Below are 27,562 nucleotides of genomic sequence, written 5' to 3' on the forward strand. Positions count from 1 at the left end.
TGTTTGGTGGTGCTCAACCAAAGTAGAGCGTCTTGATATAGTTTTCATGCAGTTTTTTTCTACAATATATATGAGTTCATTCATAAACATACTGTACCTTGTTTTTTTCAAACACTTTTCCAAAGTCGGAAATAAAAAATTAATTATTGAAAGAAACATGGGACGTCTATAGGCATCCATTACATGATCACTGATGATACCGCGCGATCGTCGCACCAAACTGCAGGCTCCAACAGCGCAGCTTCGTCTACGCCAAAATCTTACAAGCGCGCGTAGACAAATGCGAAAAAGAGATATGTTCCAACAGAACTGCTTGTTGGCCTAGTTGGTGCTTGCTAAAAGACATGTTTTTGCCGCATTTGAACACTCACAAAAGGAAGACAAATAAAGAGAACACGGGCGGCACTTCCAACTGATCTATTTTGGGCTGTGACCCAAGAATATATATATATATATATATATATATATATATATATATATATATATATATATATATATATATATATATATATATATATATATATATATGTATATATATATATATATGTATATATATTGTGGGAATTTATAAGCTACTCTTTGTCATCTGTACATGATGATCATCATGTGGGGTTCATATGGGGTTCCTCTTCCCCATCGCTTGTGGGGCTGGCTCTCGAGTGTGATCCGTGCTGTGGGCGTGGTCGGTTCGCCCAGTCTTTGACGCGGAATAAACGTTGTGATAACTGCTGCGTCACAAGTGGTGGAGTGTGCTCTTCGGTCCTCCGTCCTCTGACTCCCCGCTCAACCTCCTGGAGCTTCGATCGGGCCACCAATTGTGCCAGCTGTCCGCCAGCATGTCGCAGGACGAGCCAACAGGCACTTCTACTTCCACCATCTCGGCCTCGGCTACCCCAGCCTCTCCGTATTGGGTTGTCAGTGGGCTCCCGCGTGATCCCCATCTGTTTGCTGGACTTCGCGGTGAAGACGTCGAGGATTGGCTGGACGACTATGACCGTGTGAGTTCGGCTAACCGTTGGGACGATGCGTCCAAGCTACGTCACGTCACCTTTTATCTGACAGGAGTAGCGAAGACTTGGTTTTCAACCACGAGGTTGATTTCACGAACAGCTCTTTCACTTTCAAACAACAGCTCCGCCAAATCTTCGGCACACCGGCTGTTCGTTCTGACCTCGCAAAAAAGACGCTCGACACTCGCAAGCAACAACCCGGTGAATCTTCTACGTCGTACATCGAGGATGTGCTTGCTCTTTGTCGACGCGTGAACACGGTCATGACCGAATCATACAGGGTTCGCCACATTATCAAAGGCATCGGAGCTATTGCTTTCAATGCTTTAGTCGTCCAGAACCCTGTTACCGTCGCTGATCGTCGCTACTTGCCAGCGCCTTGACGAACTCGAATCAGTACGGTTGCAGCCAGACACCACTGCAAACACAACCGCCGACGACCCTACGTTACGAGCAATGACACGCGCAATAATTCGAGAAGAGCTCCAGTATCTTGGCTTAGCCGCAGGGCCCACGCCTTCTCATGCCTCCGATACCAATCTGCGAGACGTCATCAAGGAGGAATTGGCGTCCATGGCTGGTGCAGCGTACACGGGCCCTCTAACCCCTAGGGCCCCATCAACGTACGCACAAGTAGCCGCAGCTACTCCAGTCATCGTTCCACCGATGCCTCCTAAACCAACACCGGCCCACATCGCTTCCATGACTATTAGCGCACCTACCCGAACCAGCTATCCGCAGTGGCGTCCTCCTCGTCCCATCTGCTACTACTGCGGCTATCGTGGCCACATAGCACGTTTTTGCCGCAAGCGCCAGCAAGACGAGCGTCGCGGATATGACGTATACGAACGCGATGACTTTTCGCCCGGAGCTACTTTCCAACGTCTAGGGAGCTTCCATGACCAACGCCGTCCTTATGTTCCACTGCGCGGACGCTCTCCATCGCCTACTGTAACATCCGAGACGGCTCAGACGTACCGTCCTGCAAGACGCCGCTCGCCGTCACCCCTTCTCCGCTCTACGTCCCCACTGAGACCTGCTTCTCAGTTCACCGAGCGTCGTCCGGAAAACTAAATTATGCAGCTTTTGGAGGAAAAGCTGCATCGAACGACAGGACAGAAATTCCTCCATCGCGTCTGTGCAATGTGATACTGGTTGTAGTAGAAGGTGTACAAGTAGAAGCTTTAATAGACACTGGTGCTAGTATTTCAGTCATCCACCGTGAATTGTGTTCGCGACTTCGGAAAGTTACGACCCCCTATGATGGACCTACGCTACTCTCTGCTCAAGGGGCCTCCATTCGACCTATCGCCATGTGCACTGCTCGTATTTCCATCGATGGACTTCTGCATTACGTACAATTTGCAGTGCTAAGTTCGTGTGCCCAGCAGCTCATATTGGGATGGGATTTTCTTTCTACGGCCTCCGCCTCCATCTGCTGTGGGCAACGCGTTCTCCATATGACCGACACGACCTATTCACTTCGTGCAGATGACGCACCCCTTCACTTGCTTGCTGCAGAAGATACCGCGCTACCTCCTCGTCATCAAAGCATCGTTACCATCACGTCTGACGTCATTGACTGCGGCGACGTGCTCGTATTAGCATCTGCACGCTGTCTCGCAAGAGGGATAGCCTTTGCATCAGGGCTCGTTAGGTTTGATCATGGCTCTGCACTTCTCTACGCTACAAACCCGACATCCGAAAAGATTCCCATCCATAAAGGCACTACACTGGCTTGCGCCACTGAATCGCAGTCTATATCTGTTGTTTCCTTTAAACCAGCTTCCTCTGAAGTTCCTTGTACCGGTCGGGCCGCATCTTCTTCAGCTCTTGTAGCTGCCATCAGTTCCGATCTCACACCTTCGCCGTCACAACAATTGCTTGCTTTGCTCCAAAAACATGAAGCTTCCTTTGATGCGCATTCAGCTTCGTTGGGAAGGACTTCGATAACGACGCATCGGATAGAGACAGTTGGCGCATCCATCGTGCGCCGTAGACCGTATCGCGTATCGCTAGCCGAGAGGAAAGTCATTGGCGAGAACGTCACCGACATGCTCCAACGAAACATAATACGCCCCTCTGCTAGCCCTTGGTGTTCCCCCGTTGTTCGGTTCGGAAAAAAGACCGCTCTGTTCGATTTTGTGTCGACTACCGAGCACTTAACAAGATCACACGCAAGGATGTATACCCTATGCCGCGAACAGACGATGCCTTGGATTGCCTGCAGGGTGCCGAGTACTTCAGCATCGATCTGCGTTCCGGCTACTGGCAGATACCTATGCATGAGGACGATAAGGAGAAAAGAGCGTTTTCAACACCAGATGGGCTCTACGAGTTTAATGTCATGCCATTCGGCCTCTGCAATGCGCCCGCAACGTTCGAGCGCATGATTGACACCGTTCTTCGTGGCCTGAAGTGGAAGACTTGCCTGTGCTACCTGGGCGATATTGTTGTTTTCTCGTCAACCTTCTCTCAGCACCTGCAACGTCTTGATGAAGTTCTCACGTGCCTTGCCAACGCCGGACTTCAGCTAAACACCAAGAAATGCCATTTTGCGAGCAAGGCGATCAAAGTACTAGGTCACATTGTGAGCAAAGATGGAATTCGTCCTGATCCTGACAAGGTTTCGGCAGTTCAGCACTTCCCTCGTCCCGAAAAGACCAAAGATTTGCGTAGTTTCCTAGGCCTCGCTTCCTATTTTCGCCGATTCATACGAGGCTTCGCCTCAATAGCGTCACCTCTGCACAAATTACTGGGTTCTAATGCTCCCTTTGTGTGGTCTCCCGAATGTGAATCTGCGTTCGCCCATTTGAAGCGCGCTCTCACATCTGAACCAGTACTACGCCATTTTGATGAAGCTACTCCTACCCTCCTGCATACGGATGCTAGTGGTCACGGAATTGGTGGCATTCTCCTACAGCGAGACGACACTCTAGGTGAGAGGGTCGTTGCATACGCAAGTCGCGTTCTCACAAAGGCCGAAAAGAATTACACCATCACGGACCAGGAATGCCTCGCTATCATTTGGTCTGTGCAGAAGTTTCGACCTTATCTTCACGGCCGCCACTTTACGATCATTACAGGCCATCATGCATTATGCTGGCTTTCAACGCTGAAGAACTTGTCTGGACGACTTGGTCGGTGGATTCTTCGTCTGCAAGAATACGACTTCACTATTACCTACAAGTGCGGAAAAAACACCAAGATGCAGACGCGCTTTCTCGCTGTCCGCTTCCTACGACACCATGCAATGGACCTCCAACTACCATCCGTGACAAGCTTTCGCACGATCCCTCCTCACATGCTTTCTTGTTGGCCACTGTCGACGAGATGCGTCCACACGACAACAAATGCTTTCAATTTCATCAACTTGCCGACTCTTACTGTCGGCGAATCATAGACCACCTTCAAGGAGCTTCGCGCCGGCCTAACGCCCGCCTTCGTCGGCAGCTGACGCAATTTAAGATTGACAACCGCGTCCTATACCGTCATGTCTATCACCCTGACGGTCAACGCTGGGTTCCTGTCCTGCCACGCTTTCTACGTGCTCATGTCCTGCAGGCTTCTCATGACGACATGACTGCTGGTCACCTCGGTTTTCAGAAAATCTATGACCGCATCAAAGGTCGCTTCTACTGGCCTGGATTGTCCGCCAGTGTAGCGAGATATGTCGCTTCCTGCGCCCTATGTCAGCGTCGAAAGCTCCCTACATCAGCTCCAAGCGGACAACTGCAACCGGTTGCTTGTCCGTCGCAACCATTTGAGGTCGTTGGCGTTGACCTGTATGGTCCCCTTCCTGTGACTCTCACCGGTAAACGATGGATTGTGACAGCCGTTGATCACTTGACACGCTACGCCGAAACCACTTGTGTGAGTTCTGCCTCAGCCTCTCAAGTTGCTGCATTCATACTTCAATCCTTAATACTGCGTCACGGTGCTCCTCGCGTCCTCCTGAGCGACCGTGGAAAAGCATTCCTCTCGCAGCTACTAGACGAAGTACTCGGAGCCTCCGGAACCACCCACAAGACCACCTCCAGCTACCATCCGCAAACCAACGGCCTCACAGAGCGATTTCATCGCACGCTGTCAGACATGCCAGCCATGTCTCCCGGATCAACCCGGATCTGTGATCAACCCGGATCACAGAAACTGGGACGCAATTTTGCCATTCGTGACTTTTGCATATAATACCGCCGTTCAACGCACGACCGGTTACTCGCCATTTTACCTTGTCTATGGTCGTTCGCCCTCTTCCTATCTTGACGTCTCTTTCTTCGCGCCAACTGTCCGTCAATGTCTTTCCTCCTGCGAAGAATATGTGTCCCGCATTCTGCGTTGTCGCCAGCTCGCCCGCATCAAGACCGAAGCACGGCAACAGGACCGCAAGCAGCATTACGACGCCTCTCATCGCGTCGTGTGCTTCCGCCCTGGCGAGGAAGTGCTACTCCGGACACCAGTTCGTACTCCTGGCTTGTGTGACAAGTTTCAGCTTCGGTTCATCGGCCCCTACAAAGTCGTGGTGCAGACTTCTCCGGTTAACTACCGCGTGAAACCAGTTATTGTTCCAAATGACCGCCGCTGCCGCGCCGCTGAGATTGTCCACGTTTCCCGTATGAAGCCTTTCACGAGACGTTCACCGCCCCTTTGAATTGCGGCCAGGATGGCCGCTCTCCCGCGAGGGGACATTAGTGTGGGAATTTGTAAGCTATTCTTTGTCCTCTGTACATGATCATCGTCATGTGGGGTTCATATGGGGTTCTTGTTCATCATCGCTCGTGGGGCTGGCTCTCGAGTGTGATCCGTGCTGTGGTCGTGGTGTGATGCGTGCTGGTCGGTTCGCCCAGTCTTTGACGCGGAATAAACGTCGTGAGAACTGCTGCGTCACAATATATATATATATATATATATATATATATATATATATATATATATATATATATATATATATATATATATATATATATATATATATATACACACGCATGCGCTGGCTGTTCACAGATCTACGTAACCCAGCGGTCAAACAATCTAGTTTCCGATTTATAGAGCACGATACAGGTATCATTAATGCAATTTGTACCTTTTTTATATAGCAGGCTTCCGTCAGCTCACGTGCTGTTTGAAATCTACTTCTGCCGAGAATCCTAGTCTCAGAAAACCGTGGTTTGCACATTCAAGCCTTGCAGTGCGCAGACAAATGTGCCACGCCATCTTTCATTAGATTTAGTTCGTGTTCCCTGGGTCTTTCATTTATGCAGCGTCTAGCCTGTCCTATATAGGACTTGCCGCACTCAAGGGGAATTTCATACACCACGCCCGTAGCGCATCTCCCGTAGGACGTGCTATGCTTCTTGCCACAGCCTTGCGAACCGGTCTCCTCGTGTGTGGTTTTCAAACAGAGTCGACCCAGTTTGACGGGGGCAGAAAAGGTAATGGGTACACCATACCGGCCTGCCACCTTCTTGAGGTTATGGGAAACCTTATGAACATAAGGAATCACTGCAGGTGTTACGGTTCTTCCTTTGTGAGTGTTCCATTGCGGCAAAAAACATCTCTTTTAGCGAAAAAGAGCTTTGGGGTGCCTACAATGCACGCCTGAAGTACAAACTTTATGGACTTTCCATGGAGATCCAAAATTTTGTCTGCTGTACGTCTGATGAATGAACTTAATGGATGTTCATCGGACATCCAAAACTGATGCCGTTGTACGTCCCTTAGATGTATGCGCATGCAAAGGGTGTCCATAGGACATCCCATTTTTTGCTGAATGTTTAGATCAATCCGGTTCATCTATCGAATGCTTGTGGCTATCTGGCGATGTCGCTGCTTTTAAGCGCTCGTAAGGTGTGACATGTCAGGACGGCGCCCTAGGTTCATTCGTCACCACAGGACAACGAGGAGAATCGCATGATGCCCGGTGGCGATGCTCAATTTCTCGATCTTGATTTTGTCCAGACTGTTCCGGCAGCCGAATCTTGCAAAACAACAGAAAAGTGTCCGTCACAGGTGTGCGTCACAGGTAAGCGTCCGTCACCGCCGGCCTCACACGTGTCGTTCACTTTGTACTTGTACGTAGGCGCACTTTTCATTATCTATATCTTTAAAACATATTGTCGTCACTAAAAAAATCGCAATGTTTGGATTCTGAAACTTGCAAAGGTAAACAGGTTTATTTCATAGTTTTTCACAAAAAAAGCTCATATAAGAACTTAGACATTTTCAATGCTTAACAAGTTCCCTTAAACCAATATGCAGTATGCTATTGACATTCAAGCAGCTTTTCAAGTGCAAGAAAAAGAATCTATCTCCCCTGTTTTGTCCGTTGCATTAATGCAGGCAATTTAAGCAGGCATAAAATTTACCTAGTACATTCCGAGCAGGAATACCAGATTACATTGTACTTTGAGTCTGTCCTGGCGGTTTTTTTATTTTGCTCCATTATTGCTATTTGGATAGGTGTGATGACCCACTGATGGGCAAAGGTTCGTGTTCTCAATGGTTCGGTTGGTTCTCTTAGGCGGAGCCTCCGAGAACCCAATTGAGGACGAAGCCGTTGGTTTGGACGCACACACAAAGACTTTTAATCAAACAGAAAAGGCAAAAAGTAAATAGAAAGAAACAGAAAGGATGCCTAAAATAAACACTCAAGAAAACATTGCGGTAAGGAACACACTTAGGGCTTTAACGAGGGCGCTAGTCCGGGCTTGCCACGAGGGCGGGGACGCGTCGCAGTCTCGACACGGCAACGCGGCGACAAGCTGGCAGAAGGGGTGGCGCCGGTCTCACCAAAGGTTGCGGCGTAGGCTGACTGACCGGGCGCCGGGAGCGCGCCAGCTCTGGCGAGGCGAGGTAACGCTGGCGGCTGGGTGGCAGGAGTAGACGGCGGCGGCGTTCTGGCCGGGCAGAGAGCTCGGGCCCGTAGCCCGACTGCTCCCCTCTCGCCCACGGGCACGGAAGCTCGAACGCCGGCCTCGGGCAGCAGGCGGCACGGCAGACGGGGGTGGCGTTCTGGCCAGGCAGCTGGCGTAGAACTCGGGCCCGAAGTCCGACTGTTCCCGTCCTGCCCACTGGCGCAAAAGCTCACCGGCCTTGAGGAGCCGACGGCACGCTCAGGTAGACGGGCGACGCACATGAACAGGTTGGCAGGAGGCCCCGGGCGGGTGAAGTCCTGGTGGGCTCGGGTCCGGAACCCGACGGCCCGTCTTCAACACCCGCTCCGGTGGTTGACCTCCTCCCGCCGTCGTTTCCTGGGACTCTCCTGGCGTCTCCCCGGCGTCTCCCTGCGTGTCCTCTTGCGTGTCGCCCCCTCTTCTGCCAGCGCACCACGCTTTTTCTCGTGGTCTGGCCGATTTAGCATTTACTGACTGGCTGCCCGACGCCCCGTGGTCTTTTCTAATTGGTTGCTTTTTTCCTTTTGTTGTCTTTCCTGCGCCGCGCGTTCACGTGCCGGCGCTCTTCGGCGTCGTCGTTTTTTCTCCTTCCAGCTCGCCACGCGTGCACTCAGCGTCGTCTGCTCTCGACCGTCCCGAGCCCCGCACCACGTCGCGCACCACACATCACATATAAGCCCCTTTTTTAACAAGTTTTTCTGAAGAAAAACTGCCGCTCAGTGCGCGACATAGTTCACAACAGTACAGTCATTGTCCGTTCACAAGAACGCACTGTAATGTTTCAATGCACAGTTCACTGAGCACGCAGATAAGACATTAAAGGAAAACACATTCAAATAAAGCACAACAACTGAAAAGAAAGAAACTGTAGCATCACAGGCTATCACGACACACTCTATAAACAATTAAGTTGAAGTCACCAAGTCCTAGGTCAAAAGTCCGTGAAGAGCCATAAGCGAAGCATCGGCTCCTTCAGGTGGCCCTCTCCCACATGAGGCGGACCAGACATCTATCTTCTCGTTTTGAGTACACTGGCCCGTCTGTGGCCATAACGCTCCAGACATTGATGTCTCTGCTTGGTGTCGACCAAGTCACTGCCTGCGTACTAAGGTAGTGAACGTTATAATGCGTGGTCGCCGCATTAGTGCCAATGGTCAAACCATACACCAGTGCATGAGAACACATAGGATGTTCTGAATCCTCAAAGCCCTGAGTTGATGTGGTACCCAGGCCTGAGCCCTTCCAAGTGCCCATAGTGTCACAAACAGTTTGTGTCGAGCGCCGCAGTAACGACCCCTGAATATTTTTTGGGAAAACCAAACACGGTTCCACAGTAGCCCTGATATTTTCAGGTTCATCCTGATCATGATGCGAACCCTCCAACGAGCTATCTTTAGCCTGTAGGGGGTGCTCTGCTCGAACTTTTTGAACCAGGCCCATACACGGCAGCTCTGAACCCTGCACGAACCAGTCATCGACTGCGCTGGGCTCACGCGGCACTAGTTGAGGTATGGAAGCAATATGCTCCTTGTCTTGTGACCATACCTCAGTATCTTTGCCTACCATGGCATCATTACCAGGTGTCTCTCCTTGAGACACTTTTTGGTCGCCGAGGCCTGAGGCCATGTCGGAGGGAACCCTTGGGTCGCCGCTGCACTGCTGTGCTGCATCCTGACTAATGGAGCTCGTCCCTTCGGAGCAAGCATCCGCGAGTGCCTCGATGCGAACGCGCACCCTGCGAAGCTCTTCCTCCAGGCGTTCCCTCTCAGCTGCCTGTTCGGCCACTCGCCTGTTGCACTCCCTCTGAGCTTTCTCGCATATTAACAACCATCTCTCTTGCACCCACCTGTGCAAGTCAGCCCCATGCAAACCCAACCGCTGGGCCACGGTGACTAAGTCAAACGAACTAACTTCTGGCTGTTTTTTGCCCAAATAAGTGCCCTCAGCCTCTGCGACTTTAAGCCGTAATTGTAAATTTTTCTCCTCAAGCGCAAGCTCCTCCTTCTTGGCCTCGCGCTCCGCTGCCCGCTCTTCTCGCGCCCGCGCTTCCTGCTCGTTCCACCATGCCCTCAATTCCGCACCTTCTAGGCCCATGCGTTCGGCTAGCGCTAACAAGTCTCGTGTGCTAGCCATAGTTCCTAGCCGCTAGAAGAAGGATCCAAACGAACGGCTTTGTCCTGTCGCACGGACGCCAATTTGTGATGACCCACTGATGGGCAAAGGTTCATGTTCTCAATGGTTCGGTTGGTTCTCTTAGGCGGAGCCTCTGAGAACCCAATTGAGGACGAAGCCGTTGGTTTGGACGCACACACAAAGACTTTTAATCAAACAGAAAAGGCAAAAAGTAAATAGAAAGAAACAGAAAGGATGCCTAAAATAAACACTCAAGAAAACATTGCGGTAAGGAACACACTTAGGGCTTTAACGAGGGCGCTAGTCCGGGCTTGCCACGAGGGCGGGGACGCGTCGCAGTCTCGACACGGCAACGCGGCGACAAGCTGGCAGAAGGGGTGGCGCCGGTCTCACCAAAGGTTGCGGCGTAGGCTGACTGACCGGGCGCCGGGAGCGCGCCAGCTCTGGCGAGGCGAGGTAACGCTGGCGGCTGGGTGGCAGGAGTGGACGGCGGCGGCGTTCTGGCCGGGCAGAGAGCTCGGGCCCGTAGCCCGACTGCTCCCCTCTCGCCCACGGGCACGGAAGCTCGAACGCCGGCCTCGGGCAGCAGGCGGCACGGCAGACGGGGGTGGCGTTCTGGCCGGGCAGCTGGCGTAGAACTCGGGCCCGAAGCCCGACTGTTCCCGTCCTGCCCACTGGCGCAAAAGCTCACCGGCCTTGAGGAGCCGACGGCACGCTCAGGTAGACGGGCGACGCACAAGAACAGGTTGGCAGGAGGCCCCGGGCGGGTGAAGTCCTGGTGGGCTCGGGTCCGGAACCCGACGGCCCGTCTTCAACGCCCGCTCCGGTGGTTGACCTCCTCCCGCCGTCGTTTCCTGGGACTCTCCTGGCGTCTCCCCGCGGCGTCTCCCTGCGTGTCCTCTTGCGTGTCGCCCCCTCTTCTGCCAGCGCACCACGCTTTTTCTCGTGGTCTGGCCGATTTGGCATTTACTGATTGGCTGCCCGACGCCCCGTGGTCTTTTCTAATTGGTTGCTTTTTTCCTTTTGTTGTCTTTCCTGCGCCGCGCGTTCACGTGCCGGGCGCTCTTCGGCGTCGTCGTTTTTCCTCCTTCCAGCTAGGCGCGCGTGCACTCAGCGTCGTCTGCTCTCGACCGTCCCGAGCCCCGCACCACGTCGCGCACCACACATCACAATAGGCTCCTATTAGCATGCTCTAACATAGTTCTACTACAGGTTAAGCGCATGACTAGCTTAACAGATTGCGATGCTTACTTGAATTTCCAGGGAAGGAACCATACCATCTGTTCCAGTTGCATAGCTTTTTCGTAATCTGTGGTTTTCAGCACCACTTTAAGATAATATGTTGAAGCAGGTAGAAGCACACTCATGTCAAATAGTACTATGAGGCGATAGTTCCGATATATTCGTAGATTGCTTCTTTACGCTTGCCACTACGAATGCGAAATCCAGGCGCCATGTATTTTATTAACCAATGAAATGTTCCCCTAACAACGGATTTAATTTTTGCCGTGGGGCTACACTGCCCACTACGTACAGCAGGCTTTTTAGTTGACCTTCTTGATGCAGGTTTGTCATCATCATCGTCACCAGCCTATTTTATGTCCACTGCAGGACAAAGGTCTCTCCCTGCGAGCTCCAGTTACCCTATCCAGCCGATTGCAACTTGCGCCTGCGAATTTGCTAAGTTCATCACCCCACCTATATTTCCACCGTCCTCGGCTGCGCTTCCCTTCCCTTGACACCTATTCTGTAACTCTAATGGTCCACTGGTTATCTACCATAGGCATTACATGGCCTGCCCAGCTCTGTTTTTTTTCTCTTGATGTCAGTTAGAATATAGGCTGTTTCCGTCTGCTCTACGATTCACACCGCTCTCTTCCTGTCTCTTAACGTTACGCCCAACATTCTTAGTTCCATTGCTCTTTGCGCAGCCCCCTTAACTTGTTCTCGAGCTTCTTTGTCAACCTCCAAGTTTCTGTCCCATATGTTAGTACGGTTAAATGCATCGATTGCACACCTTTCTCTTCCATGATAGTGGTAAGGTTCCAGTCAGGATCTGGCGATGTCTGTCGTATACATACCAACACATTGCTGTCCTTCTGTGAATTTCCTTCCCATAATCAGGGTGCCCTGCCAGTAATTGACCTAGGTAAGCCTACGTCTCCACAAACTTTCGAGGCTGACTGGCAATCCTCAACTCGTGTTCTCTTGCCAGGCTATTGAGCATTATCTTTGTTTTCTGCATAGTAATTTTCAACCCCACTCTTAAACTTTCTCTTTTTAGGTCCTCAATCATTTGTTTCAGTTTGTCCCCAGTGTTGCTGGACAGGACAATGTCATCTGCAAACCGAAGGTTGCTGAGATATTCGCCATTGATCCTCACTCCCAAACGTTTCCAGTTCAGCCGCTTCAATACTTCTTCCAAGAATGCAGTGAATAGCATTGGAGAGATTTTGTCTCCTTGCCTGACCCCTTTAATTATGCGTATCTTTCTACTTTTCTTGAGGAGAGTCAACGTAGCTGTGAAAGCTTTGTAGATACTTTCTGAGATATTTACGTATGCCTCCTGTATTCCTCGATTACGTAATGCCTCTATGACTGCTGGCATTTCTACTGAATGAAACACCTTTTCATAATCTATGACCCACAGAAACGTAAATTGTACTCTGCAGATTTCTAGATTCCCTGATATACGGCTTGGATATGAGGCAGTGTAGAGTATGCCTTCTTGAAGCCAGTCTGTTCTTTTGATTGACTGAAGTCACGGTGGTCATAGCAAACATACATTGAAAGCATGCCCTTGATGGTGCGATTACGGTGCTCAGTAAGGCCGTTTGTCGGCAGGTGATGGACAGTAGTGAGCTTGTGTTTGGTGGCACAGGAACGGACTAGGCCGTCTATAACTCTGAAGAGGAAATACTGGCGGAGTTGTGTAAGAAGCTGTGACAAAGGATTATGTGCAAAAGGAACTCAGTGACGTCTGTAGGGCAGCATGTGGGAAGAGCTTTGTTGATTGCATACCGAGTTGCGTAGTCGGTAGCGACCGCAATGTACTTGTTGCCGGAAGAAGATATAGGAATAGGTCCAAGCAGGTTTAACCCAACGCGAGAAAATGGTTCTAGAAACACGTCGATAGGTGAAAGGCAGCCAGCAGGGAATAAGGATGGCTTTTTGCGGCGGCGACAAAATTTGCAAGAAGCGATGTAGCAGCCGACGGACCGGTATAGAGGGGGCGAAAAGGAGCGGTGCCGTAAACGATCACACGCGCGAGAGACCCTAAGGTGACCAGCAGTAGATACGTCGTATAACTCAGATGACTGTGACATGTAGATAACTGTGGACGACAAACAGCATTTTAGGATCACTCGGGTGCATGTTGCGCCTATACAAAGCGCCGTTACGGAGGAGGGACATTCCAAACGAGGGGTCGGGCGTTGCAGCTTCTATTCCATTTTATTTTACTTCATCAAAAAGCAGTTGACAGGGCTAAAAGTCGCAGCAGCTACTTGACAGCGTTCCCAACTTCCTATTATTTGGCATAACAGCTGTCGCACAGATCGAACATAGTTTATAGATAACAAATACTTAGAACACTGGTCAAGCTCATTATCCATACAACAACATGGTTTTACATTGATGCATACACAAATAGAAAACAAAAAGAACTTGCCTGCGAAATAATAGAGTACGAGAACGCTGCTATTCTAATATAGGTTGTCCCGACAAAAACACCTAATGGCTTTAATTGAAGCGCACAGACGTCAAAAGCCTTCTTGAATAGTTTATTTATTAGTACAGGCATCCTATACGTAATGACTGTGTATAGCCGTATACTCTGGAAGTAGGTACAGACCATGGTTCTTTGGACGTCGTACTTTTTTATACGCGGATGGTTCTTCAAGTTCAATAATGAGAGAGATATTTTAGTTCCAACCAAGGAAGCATTTTAACATTATCTTTAATTTGTAGTCAAATAAACGAAACACTGGTCAATATCATATTATCACGTGGTAGTGACGGTGAACAAGGCAGCAAAGCTGTGAATGTTGAAAGTAGGGTTTTATTGGGCTTACCCCTGCCCTCAAAAGCAAGTTGCATTCAAAGAAAAGCGAGAGCGGCGAACACAGTCGGCGATCGGCGAAAGTCTGATCTACCGGTCATGCGCGTCGGCTTTTCTACACGAGCCATGGAATGTTCCTGAGTAATTGCTTGGGCACGCATGTCTTCCAGAAAGTTCTACACAATTCGCGTTGCGCATACATGCAATCACATTAAGAAGGTTCGGTGACAACAGACAGCGGATAGAACAATCAATAACATTCCAGAAATATGCAGGCGCGTCCCGCGCTGAACGATAACACTTGTTAGGCAGTGAAAAGCGCTAAACCAAAATAGATAAACAAGTCCACGTGTCAATATTTAAGAAAAAATCGCAGTTTCACCCAAAAGCCGAAGCATCAATTGCGACAGCAAATTCCTTACTGTGGACGACAAACAGCATTTTAGGATCACTCGGGTGCATGCTGCGCCTATACAAAGCGCCGTTACGGAGGAGGGACATTCGAAACGAGGGGTCGGGCGTTGCAGCTTCTATTCCATTTTATTTTACTTCATCAAAAAGCAGTTGACAGGGCTAAAAGTCGCAGCAGCTACTTGACAGCGTTCCCAACTTCCTATTATTTGGCATAACAGCTGTCGCACAGAACGAACATAGTTTATAGATAACAAATACTTAGAACACTGATCAAACTCATTATCCATACAACAACATGGTTTTACATTGATGCATACACAAATAGAAAACAAAAAGAACATGCCTGCGAATAATAATAATAATAATAATAATAATAATAATAATAATAATAATAATAATAAGGATACGAAGTAAGGATGGTGGTTTCATCGGCCGTATGGACTTAGAAGCATTCGCTTACGACCTGCATTTACAACACTCGCTGTCAAAACGGTGGCATTGAGAAAGACATTCAACAAGAACGGACGCCCCAACAGAGCCCAGCGACCGAGTCAACAGCAGAGTGGGCACGGTGGAGCGGCAGCCAGGCTGTCGCTCGAAGACCCGATCTTGCTTTTTGTGCAGTTTATCGCTCGGTCTGGCACGTGGCTACAACCTTCGGATCCAGCGATCACCGGCTTTCCATCACCAGCATTGCTGACGGTCCCGATCTTCAATAATGTGTCCTCATCTCATCAGTTCTGCTTTAACGGGCACATCCCTTCCATGGTCAGCGGGTCAACAACACTGCTGGCGACTGCAGCGACGCAGGAGGATATAAGAGCACTGGAAATCCTACGCCCCTTCAGTGGGCACGGTGGAGCGGCAGCCATGCAGTCGCTCAAAAACCCGATCTTGCTTTTTGTGCAGATTAGTAAACCCCCCTCTCTCTAATGTTAGCGGACTAGCAGCGTCTGCCTGCTGCTCCTGCCGTGCCCAAGTGTGCTCTTTCAGTGCTTGTGCGAATGCGCATGTGTTACGAAGCTCTTAATGTGTTGCGGTGACGCTGAACTAAACCCTGGTCCTAGTAACAAAGAAAGACTTGATGCTATCACTAAACTTTCTGAATACGTTAAATTATGGGGTTTTACGTGCCAAAACCACCTTTGATTATGAGGCATGCCGTAGTGGAGGACTCCAGAAATTTCGACCACCTGGGGTTCTTTAACGTGCACCTAAATCTAAGTACACGGGTATTTTCGCATTTCGCCTTTATCGAAATGCGGCCGCCGTGGCCGGGATTCGATCCCGCGTTTCTGAAAACGTTGACCACCGTCACGTTGAACTCAAAGCAGCTCTCGACGACCTAAAGACAAAGCAGGAGGCCTTAGTACAGACCGTCGCTAACCTATCAGTAAGATTATGCGCGGTTGAACCCTTCGCCGAATCATTCGACGGTTCTGCAGCTTTTCATGATGCACCACGTCTAATCAGCGAAGCTGTCAGAATGGAAGGCCAGGCACTCAATTCTCGACTGGACGATGTTGAAGACAGGTCGAGACGAGATAATCTATTGTTCTTTGTAATACCGGACTGCCCCAGTGAGACATGGGCTCAGTCAGAACGCCTTGTTCAAGATGTTTTGTCTCGTCAGCTTAAAATACAAATCTCCGACTCAGAAGTTTCTCGAGCCCACAGGTTAGGATGCTACAAAGATAAAAAGACTCGACCAATTATCGCCCAGTTTTCGTCGTCTAAAGTCAGGGATGCAGTCTGGGCGCAGAAATATGCGCTCAAGGGGACTGGTGTATCAGCTAGCGAAGATTATTGCAGAGCTACGCGAAACCCAAGGAAAATTTGTAAAGGTCACCAAGAACAGAATTTGCAAAGGTAGCCAGGAAGACGCACTCTCTTCGCATGAATAAACTGATCACGGATAAAAAAAACGTACGTTTACTGCTCAGTAAGTGACAGCGTACACGAAATCGCTTCAGCCCGATCAGTAGATACGCATGATAGCGCTGGAACTGTAACCGCACGTGCTGGCACTTCCAGTGCATCATGCCCGCCCAGATCCTGCGCAAAAGACGCCTCTATTTTTCTTTCCAATATACGGAGTATTCTAAATAAACGCGTGGAATAGTCTTCCGCTATTGATTCCTGCTCTGCTGATATTGTTGGTCTGACGGAGACTTGGCTCTCTGCAAAAGTTAAAAATGACATTTGGACTGTGAGAAGTGCTACAAATTTTACCGATGTGATCGTGATTACCGATCTGGTGCTGGTGTTCTGCTGGCGGTTGCCGTTAGTCTTGCTTCCCATGTTATTCCAACTGTATCCTCGCTTGAGCTTGTCTGTGTGTGCGCGTGCTCATTGATTCTCGCGAAAGAATTTTTTGTCTGTTATCGGCCACCAACTGCATCTTTGTCCTTCTGTAATGAACGGGCTTTATATAAGCCCGTTCATTGCTGCTCTAGGGGTTTTATATAAGAAATGATACAAAAAATACGGCTCGAATTATACGCCAGTGTCGATACTGCCTGTATTTTCTAAAGGTTTCGAGAAAATAATCTATAATCGACTATATCCTTTCTGTAACACGCACATGATAACGAAATGCCAGTACGGATTTATAAAAAATCGATTAACAGAACTAGCTCTTCTCGACCAGAAAGAATATATATTGGAGAAATTTGAACAAAAACAATTTGTTCTTGGTGTTTTTGTTGATTTTACGCAAGCCTTTGATTACATAAATCATAAAATTTTATTTGACAAATTAAGTCACTATGGCATTCGTGGGCTTCCCCTGGTGCTTCTGAAAAGTTATCTTTCGGAAAGACGTCAGTTTCTGTCAGTGAATGAAATGGTATCGCACAGAAAGAAAATAATCTCGGGAGTACCGCAGGGTAGCATTCTCGGGCCTTTGTTCTTTAATTTATGTATAGATGACATAGTCCATATATCTTCAGGAGGTAAGTTTATGATTTATGCTGACGACATAAGCATATTTGTTTCGTCTTCATCAGATGCGAACTTATTTATAAAGGTAATGCCATTTTAGAAGAATTAAGCACGTGGGCAGATAATAACCAATGAAAGATAAATAGGAAGGAAACAAAGGCTGTGATGTTTCATTCTATAGGCAGGAGGGGTTCAGTACTACGTAACCTAGTTTATCGCTGCTCAGAGATAGAGCTAGTTAGATCTATTAAAGTACTTGGTGTGCATTTTTCAGAATCCCTGCTGTGGGATGAGCATATCAATGCGATATCACAAAAGTTAGGCGCAATAACGGGAATTCTGAACAGAAACCGCTACTTAATTCCGAAGTCAATAAAATTGTTAGTCTATAACGCCCTCTTCGCTTCCTATCTAAACTATTGTCATTTGGTCTGGGGGATTACAACACAGTCGAATTTCTCGCGGCTATTAGTAATGCAAAAAAGAATTTTGAGAATAATTGAGAATTTCCCACTCCGGTATCCTACTGTGCAGTTGTTTAAAAAATTTGAAATAATTAGAGTACTAGACACATATGAGCATAAATTGTTGCGTGAATATCGCCTTAACAATGACTGTCATAATTCTATCTCCATGGGCTTGGTAAATCTCCATTTGAAGGAAGCATCATATGCCACTAGACCAACAGAAATATGGAATGGTCGATATTGCCACACTGGCTATGGTCGGTAAATGCTCTAAAACAAACTTCCACGTCTACTAAATGAGTTTAATAAAAAAACAAATCGATATTCGCGAAGCAAAATTATCTGACTTGTACACATTCTTTCTAGCCTAACATTGACTTCTAGAGCTGTTTACGATTGGTATTTAATTACATTGTTTCAATGTCACTATTACTAAGCGTACGTTGTAATGAAATGTGCTGTCAGTCGATGCTGAGGTGAAGTATGTTAACGCATGATGCCGTACGTAGGACAGTAACTAATGTTTTTATGGTATATGTATGTATATGTGTATATGTGATAAACCACTAAAGAATAAATCAATCAATTAATCAATCTACTGCACGATGTTGTCAATTAGCTGTTCGTCAGGTACCCAAAATCGCCGCTCTTCTTACTTGGCGACTTCAATTTTCCTGACATCACATGGGAACGAGACTTAGTTCCCTTAAAACACAACTCAGCTGAAAGCAAAGAATTTTAACTTTTTGTCACGACTTCAACTTAACTCAGCTCATCCACTTTCCCACTCGCATAACTTCCACTTCCGCTAATACTCTACACTTAATACTTACCAATACACCAGACCTAGCTACCGGCTTAACTCATTCACCGGAAATTAGCGATCACTCGATAATTCACTTCACTCTACGGGCAAAGATTTCTAACAAGAAAAAAACTAGGGTCAGCCAAGACTACGGTAAAGCAGATGTAACTGGAATGAATGGGGAATTTCAGGTCTTTGCTGATCGGTTTTTCGCCGGTTTTCAGCAGCGATCGGTTGACGACAACTGGTTGCTTTATAAAAACAAACTCTTGTCTCTTATTGATCGTTTTGTACCTAAAAGGAAAGTTTCATCATGTACTCGCTCACCATGGTTCAATAACACGTTAAAGCGCATGCGCAAAAAGAAGAAGCGGATATTTCGACGCGCGAAATTCACAGCCAGAATAGACCACTGGTCTTGCTATCAAAAATATAACAGAATTCTGTACTGCGCTCTCAAAAGCCAAGAAGGAATTATTTGATAAAACCATTCCTTTGCTACTTCGTTCTAATCCCGGTAAATTTTGGAGGATTATTAACGGTACTAAAAGGACAAACATTCAGTTAATCCAATCTGATGTCCCAGTAATTCAAAGTGAATGCTGCAATGTTCTGAACAAACTGTTTGTTACTCATTTTCATAAGAGCACTCCTACAGTATTTCCGCATATACCAAAAACCAACTTCTTCCCAATGGATTATATCGCTATTGATGCAGTTGGTGTCGAACGGCTGATTGTCAACTTAAAGCTGTCTTCGTCGGCCGGTCCAGATTGTATTTCATCAAAAATGCTGAAGTGTACACAAGTTTATTCTTCACTGATATTGTCAAAGCTTTTTCAACAGTCAAGACAGATGTCTACACAGCCCTCTGATTGGAAGATAGGGAAGGTGGTCCCTGTGCATAAATCTGGTGATGTACATTCCCCCAATAATTACGGCCCCATATCATTAACATCCATTCCAGTAAAAATCCTAGAGAATATAATATACTCGCACCTCATTTAATTCCTTGAGTCCAATTACTTCTTCAGCACTTATCAGCATGGATTCCGTAAAGCAGTTTCGTGCGAAACGCAATTCCTATGTTTTACTAACGACTTGTTTATTAACGCGGATCATGACTTTGATACCGATTGCATATATTTATATTTTGCTAAAGCATTTGACACCGTCTCACACGATCTATTATCTTCAAGCTTAATCAACCCCAGTGTACTTGCATGGATTAAGGAATTTCTCTCTAACCGTAGTCAGTATGTGACGGCTAACGACTTCTCTTCACCTAATTCCGCCGTAACATCTGGTGTCCCGCAAGGGTCCGTTGTGGGCCCTCTGCTCGTCTTGATTTATATTAATAATCTTCCTACTTGCCTTTCTTCCTCAAGTGTCCGACTCTTTTAAGATGACTGCGTGGTTTACCAGAAAATTACTAACCATGACGATTATCTCAATCTGCAACGTGATCTAGATAGGGTATTTTAATGGGGCAGTCAATGGCTCACGACACTTACTACAACTAAATGTAAAAGTATGCAGGTTTCTCGCCACAGCACTGATCATTGTCTGCGTAGTTACTGCCTCAATAATATTCCATTACCATCTGTTGACAGCTACAAATAGCTTAGTGTTCACATCGGAGCTGCTCGTCTACCGCTCGCGCCGCCGGCCCAAGCCTACAGCCGAATGGCGCCAATGTGACGACATAATCCTCTATACGCAAGACGGCTCCTGCATTCCCCGAGTCCCGAAGATACGCATCCTAGGCATGCATATAACAGCCAACGGGTCAAACATAGAAGCTATTCGCAAAATCGAAGGCAAGGTTACAGCGGCTACCCGCCTGATCAAACGCATTACAAACAAGCACACGGGCATGAAGGAGGACAGTGTCATGCACCTCATACACTATTTCGCAGTCAGTCACATCACTTATGTGGCTGCCTTCCACAACTGGAATGTCACTGAAAGGGAGAAAATCAACACCCTGATACGCAAGACTTACAAGATCGCCCTTGGCCTACCGGAGTCCACAAGCACTGCTCGTCTGCTACAGCTGGGGGTATAAAACACGCTTGAGGAAATCGTGGATGCGCAAAGAACCTCTCAACTCGAACGCATGTCTCTGACAGCCACGGGCCGGTACATCCTGCGGAAACTCGGCTTCAACTACCACGTCCAACACGGTCAGAAACAGGTCATTCCACCTGACCTCAGCGACACACTGATTGTCGCCCCTATACCTCGAAACATGCACCCCGAATTTAATCGGGGCCGACGCCAGGCCCGTGCCAAGGCACTGCTGCGCTCCTTGGGTGGAAAGAGGACTACGCGCTTTGTAGACGCCGCAGAATACACGCGAGAACGCCGGTTCACGGCGGTAGTCGTAGACGTTAGCTCCAGGCTTACGCACGCGTGTAGTGTCGCAACGGAATACCCCGAAACAGCAGAAGAGGTAGCGATTGCGCTTGCGCTTACCGACCCCCTCTGCGAGGTAGTGTTTAGCGACTCACAATCCGCAGTTCGCAACTACGCGCGGGGGCGCATTTCCTCCGAAGCTCTCCAGATTCTAAGGAAAGCTGGTCGACAGCACTTCGATAACACCGCCATCATATGGTTTCCAGCGCACGTCGCCACCCCCACCGATGAGGGCCTCATTAACTTGAACGAGGTAGCACACTGCTCTGCGCGAGAACTGACCCGCCGCGCAGAATCGGGGACCGCCTCTTCGAGTTCGGAACTGCTGGCTCAAAGCACGCGAGAACGCCTGGTCAGGTATAATGACATCACCAAGCACTACCAGCTAGGCAGGCGGTTGCTGCCCCCACCTCACCCCATGCTGAAACGTCGCCAGGCAGTCATCTGGCGACAATTGCAAACACAAACATTCCCCAGTCCGGTGCGATTGCAGCACATTTTCCCCGCGCAATACCCGAATGCTCTTTGCAAATTATGTCAGGACACTAGAGCGACGCTGTCACACATGTTGTGGGAGTGTCGGGTTACATCAGCTACAATGGCAGTAGCTCCGGTGGCTCTTGCGTCGAAGTGGGCCGCCGCTCTGCGCAGCTCCAACCTCAAGACACAAGAGTGGGCTGTCAGCAAGCCCGAGAGGCGGCGACGAGGCAAGGCCTCGAAGTCCCCTCATGGGAGACCTGAGCCCGGGTCATCAAATTTGCCGGATTCAGAATAAAGTTGTTTCCATCCATCCACATTCCTTCTAATCTATCGCGGAATACGCATGTAGAATATGTAACTAACAACGCCAATCGCATGCTTGGTTATCTGCGTCGAAACTTTTTGATGCCCCATCGTCCCTGAAGTTAACACTTTACGAAACCTTGGTACGTTCTAAATTAGAGTACACATGCGCCATATGGGATCCTACTCAGGCTACACTCATTCAATTTTTTGAAGCCATTCAGAATCGCGGCGCACGTTTCACCTTGTCGAATTATTCACGTCATTCCAGTGTCCCATCTATGAAGAAAACCGTAAACTTGTCTGACCTTTCGTTGCGTCGAAAGTCATGTCGCCCTTAGCCTTTTTCAGAAAATCCATTATTATAACAACGAGATGAAGGACGTTTTGGTTCATCCACCTCATTACATATCTTCAAGGACCGATCATCGCTTCAAGGTGGGGCTACCTTCTTGTTGCACAAAATTGTGTAATGACTCTTTTGTTCCTAGAACAAGTGTCGCATGGAACCACCTACCCTCCACAATCGCCAGCATAGCTGATGACCACAAGTTCAAGATCGCTTTACAAGACGCCTTGTAATAATTTTGTTTGTTTATTTGCTGCACGCCTTGCCATTTCTTCCCCACTCCTTTCTGTAGTGCCTTTGGGCCTAGAAGTATTTTAAAGAAAAAAAAATAAATTGTAGCGTGCCAAGCCGTCGGCATTAAAGCCTGTGCCACACTTCCAATTTCGGTTATGGGCGCGCGCGTTTTGAACGCTAGCTCGAAAGCGTTACGCCGGCTCTGGACGCCGTCGCATTTGATTATTATTTTTTTGCTTCTGCTGCTCAACCCCGCACGGTCTTCGCGCAAAAGTTCCATTAGGTGATAAAAATCACTGCGTACGATCTTAAGAAGCTTCCATCAAATCTGTGTCACGTAAAATTTCGTAAAGTTGGCGCAAGACGCCATGGAAAATGAGGAAATGTTTATTTTGCTCTATATAAATGCTCGTTCAAGGGTCTCGTGCTTTCATCCAACGTTGTGGCACCAGGTAAAGTCAAGTTGTTCCCATACAATCCTCGAACGGACAGCACCAGAGGAAAAACAGCGTAAATTACAAGCATGTGTCATTTTTGTATTTAGACCTCACAGAAATACTGCGTGTAGAGGTGAAACGCGTGAAAGCGTGAATTGGCTTCGTTACAATCAAAAGAACTTCGCTTTTACGTGCATGGCATAGAAAATACCCGACTCATACCAAACAATACCATAAAATACGAAGAAAACCTCTTATTTTAAGCAGCTGGCAGGGGCGTCTGTATCAGCTGGCACTTTGTGGGTTTCTACACCACATACCCGAGCACATGCTGGTTGGGCCCTGCCGCGTGTAGCCGTGCGCTGCTTAGCCCGGTCTGGGGAAGGGGGATGCTGGAGGTTGAGCCGATGGCAGGTGTTCGGACCTTTAAGCGCCCCCGGCGCAGGTGACACACCTCTTTGGTCTCCGCTTCACTTACACGGCGCCTCTAGACTGGCGCAACTGGAAGAAATCGGCAGTCGCCTTTTCCTGTCCTTCTCTTCGATCTTCTTTTTCTCTCAATTCTAAGCTCTCCTGTCTTCTATTCTCTTCCATTTACTTCCAACACTCCTGGCGGCAAGGGTTACCTTTGTGTGTCATAACCAACCTTGCTTATACGCATTTGGTTGTAGCGGGAACTTACAGCTGGCATTTGTAGGGCCTGCGTTTCTAGGCCCTACAGCGTGGCTTTGGGTTCCATGGTGGGTGGCTGGCCTTCCTGCGGACAGGTTATTATTTTTATGGCTTGTGCTTTCCTTGCGTTACCCGAGCGCCCGCAAAAAAGGGGGCGCACCAAAATTTTTCACTTTTTTGGACGCTTAACAGAGATTTTCCCCCACTACGCTGGGATTCGCAGTGAAAAAACATGAAAGAACAGTGAGAGTCTGACAGGCGCTATAGGCCCAGGTTATAAACCTGGGCCTATAGCGCCTGTCAGACTCGGACGAAATTGGCCAGCGGGGACCTACTCTTCGGACTCCGTGATAAGAAGCCACATGAAAATCTGTCAAATCTAGTCTCCTTTGCAGACATTCCACTGACTATTACCGCTCATTGAACACCACTCGTGATGTCATTTCGCACGATGACTTGCTGGAACTCACCAAGACTGTGAACAGAATGTCGAGAGACTCAAACTCAGGCGCCACGGCAAAGCAATACCGACAAAGCACCTTGTTCTTACCTTCGGCTCAAGTGTGTGTGCCGAAACCATTGAAGCAGGTTATATGAATATCCGCCTAAGGCCACACGTGCGAAACCCTCAGAGTTGTTTCAAATGGCAAAGATTTGGCCATAGTTCGCAGAACTGTCGAGGTCGCGTGACCTGTGTAAACTGCAGCGCAGATGAACATCCATCTGAAACTAGCGAGAACGATCCACACTGTGGAAACTGTGATGGAAAGAACGGCGCATACTCGTCGTGCCCTACCTGGAAAAAAGAAAAAGAAATCGTTGCACTGAAGATGAAGAACATATCCTTTAAAGAGGCACGAAGATGGGTATCTTACCTGCCAGAGAATATCTTTGCCGATGTGATGCGTCAAGAGGCAGTGTGGCAATGGCTTCCGGTGGCTGTCAGGCCCTTTTAGAAATGGTTTTAGGCGCGAAATAGAAGGCAGCCAGACAAGACAGCCAGCGCATGATATGCTGCTCCGAGCTTTTCAGTAAGAGCTGAAAACTTTTTTCTTTTCTAACTTTTACACACAAGTTTTTAGTGCTACTCTAATTCACTGAAAATATATCGCGTACTATAGGAGCATTCAAGGCCTCGTGCGTGCGTGAGCTTCGGGAAACACGATGTTGCGACCGTTATGAATTGATCCTATGCTTGCATAGAGAGAATCGCGACATGTGGAGATGTTAGGAATTTGTTCGCAATGGGTTGCACTGTAGAGTGTATACAGACATAGAAGCTAGCTTATACAGATTTTGTAAACGTTTTCGGGGAACCTAATAAGTGAATAGATGTTAACACCTGCGCACTCCATACCACTAAAGTGTTCAAGAATTTACCCGCAGTAACTTACGAGGCGCGTTGCGAGAACGGGCTTTTTTGATGATGCTAAATTTCAGCACAAAATTAACAAAAAAGCGACGAGAAGGTTTTACAGTATTCATTCAAAGAACAAGGAAAAAGCAAGTAGCGACGCGCGCCCTCCTCCCCACCAAAGTGAACACACACTTTCATCACGTCAGCATGGTCGTATTTGCGTCCATTCCTTTTGTCTACATTTGCAGTTATTCCTTCTAGCTTATTTATGTTTGTGTTCCCGGGAATTATATTGTGAGTGCTGTGCTAGCACGGCTATCTATTGCTTCCACCCGCGAATTGTACAAACCATGTCTGACTGACCGAGGACGGCTCTATTGTAGGTTGAATAAAGCATAACATTCCTGACTCCTAGCGTGTGGACCCGCAACATTCCCAGAAATCTACGGGGCCAGTTTGTCGCCATTTGTTCCTTCTCATTAGGTCCAGTATAAGCGCTGTCCAAAGCTGTAAAAATCCCGAAATCGCCTAGGAACTGACAAGGTCGTCTGTTGTGCGGGGAGGGTCATAGCCGCATTGCTGTGCCCGGCTCGTCTAGCTACTCTTAATTATTACCCGGGAGCTCAAAATTTCGGACGGCAGGGGCAGGCACCCAAGAACATGAGCGGATGATACGCGGCTTGTGCGTTCTCGGTAAGCGCTGAAAACTTTTTCCTTTCTTACTTTTACACACAAGTTTTGAGTGCTGTTCAAGTTCACCGAAAATATATCGTTACCTAGGCGCGTTTAAGGCCACGTGCGTGCGTGAGATTCGGGAAACTCGATGTTGGGAGCACTGTGAATTGACACTGTATCGTGCAACCTATGACGGTCAGCAAAACCCGCAGAGAGCGGATAAATTGACGGATCTTTTAGGCATGGAAGCGTTACGAAAAGGGCTTTGCAATACACTACTGAGATACCTGACCCATACTTTGTAGTGACTACACTAAAAAAATATAACGCGGACAAATTCCTAACATCTTAAAATGCCGTGATTCTCTTTTTGTAAGCCTACATACATAGATGCTAGCCGATAGAGATCTTGCAAACGTTTTCGGGGAACCTAATACGGAACAATCGACAGATCTCTTAGGCATGTAGGGCACTCTCGGCTGTACTTTTTGGTGATAAGGCAGCCTCGCCGCTTGCGGGATTATCAGACGGAGCTATGTCGAATGTTCGGTTGCCATACCCGAAAGTTTGAATCTTTCTTTTTCATCTAACGAATGTGTGTCTGACTTCGACCTCCTCCGATGCACTGCATCTGCCGGCTTGGAGTGACGCCTGACACCGGCAAAGGAGCCCAAGAGTGAGTGGGGCTATACTAATCCAGGTGCAACCAAATTAGAAAGGCCCACTAAGCTTCAACAAAGACACTCCATCACACGTACAGGAATTGACCTCCCTGGTTCAGTACTCGGCCAACCCCTCCCTCATGATTCCTAGAATGAACCTGTGACCATCAGTGCCCAGCAGCTGTGGAGCCACTGACCAAGGCGGTGGTCAGACCTGTAACGCAGCAGAGGGTACTAAGAATCTCTGGACGAGGCCGTGCCGCCAATGCAAACTGACCCTGGCCACCTTTAACAGCCGAACTCCGTCTAGTGAGGCTAGATTAGCAGGACATATTGAGGAATTATCATATATTGTTTTGGATATCATCGGCCTTACCTAGATTAGAAGAATTGCTGCGGTTTCATGTATTTCATATTGACCGCAAATAAAGACGGGCCCCGCGGAAGAGAACACAAGAACGACACGAGCGGTAACTTTCAACTGGTTTATTCATGGCAACCCACGGGCATATATAGCCAAATAGAACATGCGCAGAACGCAGCAACCAAGAACATTCATCAGCCTAGCGGGGCAACCAATTATGGAAAAATCTATCTCTGATTGAAAAAACCTAGTGGAATTGTCCCTAACACAGTCTTGGCCTTTCTTTTTCATGTGATATGCCTCCATCAGTTCACGCGCATTCTGGTCCTGGCTTTGCCACAGAATCCTTATCTCCTTAAAAAGTGGTGCACAGGGGAAGGCATTCCAGTGCGCCCAGGCAAGTGCACCAATTCATCTTTCGTTAACTTTTGTTCATGTTCCCTGGCTCGATCATTCAGGCACCGTCCTGTTTGCCCTATGTAGCACTTGTCACACGCCAGGGGGATTTGGTACACAACTCCTACATTGCATATTGCATGCGGCTTGGTATTGTTCCTGCAACAGCCTTGCCTTCCATTAGGATCACGGGAGGTGCGAGGGCAGAGCCGCACCAGCTTAAAAAGGGCTGAAAAGAGCAAGGGGGCTACGAACCTTCCTGCTACCTTCCTTAGGTTGGGAGGCTTATACAGTGCTGACTAACGGTCATGTCCCTCTCTATAGAGATCTCCCAGATAAGAAGCAATACAAGGTACGATTCCTTATCCATAAGGACATAGCGGGCAACGTTGATGAATTTTACAGCAATAATGAGAGGGTAGCAGTGGTCGTAATCAAACTTAATAAGAGGTATAGATTTAGGGTAGTACAAGCCAACACTCCCACATCC

General features: G+C 48.2%; 1 protein-coding gene across 3 annotated transcripts in view; it reads left to right on the forward strand.

Moving 5' to 3' along the window:
• LOC142587280 (sarcospan-like) overlaps positions 1-27,562 on the forward strand; it is a 578,002-nt gene that overhangs the window by 218,698 nt on the left and 331,742 nt on the right. The gene's annotated exons all lie outside the window — the stretch shown is intronic.

Source organism: Dermacentor variabilis, chromosome 7, assembly GCF_050947875.1.
Source record: "Dermacentor variabilis isolate Ectoservices chromosome 7, ASM5094787v1, whole genome shotgun sequence".
NCBI lineage: Eukaryota > Metazoa > Arthropoda > Arachnida > Ixodida > Ixodidae > Dermacentor > Dermacentor variabilis.